The 2,070-nt window shown below is 39.6% G+C and overlaps 1 pseudogene; it reads left to right on the forward strand.

The window, feature by feature from the left end:
• Window positions 1-1,794, forward strand: part of LOC102825400 — a 10,020-nt pseudogene extending 8,226 nt beyond the window's left edge.
• Window positions 1,795-2,070: the final 276 nt, after the last annotated feature.

Here is a 2,070-nt window from a genome sequence, read left to right on the forward strand (position 1 = left end):
AAAAGAAGAGCCGGGATTGGAGCATGTCCTTTAGACTCTAAGATTCCTGCACTTGGAATATCCTGAACGCAAGGACAGAAAACTGTGACACCAGAGAGGCAGAGGGGTGCCAGAGGAGCAGCAGTATAAAAACACAGAGCAATGAGTTTTCCGAGTTTCCCATCCTAAAGAGTAAGTAATGCTAAGTGCCTTTGGACAGGAGGCTCATTTGTGGAATAGGGTGCCTCAAGGCATTTAGTTGGGGAGCTAGATTTGCTGATCCACAGAGCTCAAACTTAGTGCCTTCAATCTGAGACTCATTGCAAAGTAGAGTGTCCTTTGGGCATTTATCAGCATCCTTTAAAGAGACCAGGCCTGTGTGCAAGGCTGAAGAGAGGATGTACTGATTAAAAAAACTTGCCCTGAACATTTTCTGATCCTGGTGTGGCACTGTAGAATAAACATTGGACTGCTAACTGCAACTTTGGCAGTTCAAAGCCACTAGTTGCTCCTTGGATACTCCATGCAGTGTTACTATGATTTGGAATTGATTCCAAAGGACTTTACAGCAACAAATTCCATAATAATCCCAATAACTTTGAGTATGGTATCTGAGCTTTGAGTAACTATTGAAATGTATTTTCAAACCAAGCTGAGTACAGAGGGCTGTTGAAAGAATGCTTGTTCAATTTTGACCTGTGATATAAAGACATCTATGATGATGCCATTTCCAAATGAAATACTGAAGATAAATAATTATATCTAGAATAAGTGTCTAACTTGGGTTTTATGCATTTGCACCTGACTCTTGTTATCTGGAACTCTTCCATTAAAAGTCTGTTCTCTTCTTCTTGAACAGATCATATATTTTAAAGGATGCTGACCTCAGTGGTGTTGCATTTCTTGTTGTTGGTGCTCTCTTTGGGGCTACAATATATAGTGATCTTGTTCTAAGAGGAGTGAAGAGGGGAATTCCTTATCGAATTACTTACAATGCCTCCATAATGAATGTGGTCTGATATTGTGGATTGCAGTTATATAATTTTGGAGAGACAGTTTCCATCGTGTTTTGGACAGACACTTGGAGACCAGAAAGCTTCTTTGATAAAATGAAGAAGAACAGACAAAATGGCATGTATACTTTATGCTTGTTGTTGTTGTTGTTAGGTGCCATCGAGTCAGTACCGACTCATAGTGACCTTAAGCACAGCAGAATGAAACACTGCCTGATCCTGGACCAACCTCACTACTGTTGACACGCTTGAGTTCATCGATGCAGCCATTTGGTCAGTCCATCTCATTGGGGGTCTTCCTCTTTTTCTATGACCTTCCACCTTACCAAACATGATATCATTCTCTAGTGACTGGTCTCTCCTGACAATATGTCTGAAGCATGAGAGATGAAGTTTGGCCATCTTGGCCTCCAAGGAGCACTCTGGCTGCACTTCTGCTTACTAGACATCAAAATAAAGGAGCAGTCTCTAGAATATCTAAAAAAGGGAAGGAAGATCTCTGAACTTCATTGCTATTTCTGAGTGTGAACCAAGCACCTCAACAGCTTCTGGAAGTTGTTCAACATCAACGAATATGAGGAGAAGAACCAGGAGACACTTTGTTGGTTTAGCCAGAGTTGGAGCTGATGACCAGAAAATTGCAGCGTACACTTTTCAGCAAATGTGCATTGTGGACTTGGGAGGACCGTTACATATCTTGATTATCACAGGAGGCAGCCTGCATCCTCTGGAAATAGAGATGCTAAATCAGTTTTCCGTATCAGAAGATACCTCAGAATCTAAAAGCATTGATGGCCTCTGAACATAGATATTTTCTGTTGATAATTTCTGTCATATATATATGTACATATAAACACACACATATATACATATATATATAAATTGTACAGGTTAAAAAAAAAAAAACTCTCATGTGCTTTCTAGCATCATTTCTATCACCAAACTCATATTATTCCAATTTCTGTTTCTTCCTATTTGCTTCCAATCTTTGCTTTGCAATTACAAGTGATTATCAGTACATCTTGATTGTACTTTGATCCGTTTCAGACTGAAGAAGTTGGTAGAGTTCTTCAATTTA

The sequence above is a fragment of the Chrysochloris asiatica genome, unplaced genomic scaffold (assembly GCF_000296735.1).
Source record: "Chrysochloris asiatica unplaced genomic scaffold, ChrAsi1.0 scaffold00131, whole genome shotgun sequence".
Classification (NCBI taxonomy): domain Eukaryota; kingdom Metazoa; phylum Chordata; class Mammalia; order Afrosoricida; family Chrysochloridae; genus Chrysochloris; species Chrysochloris asiatica.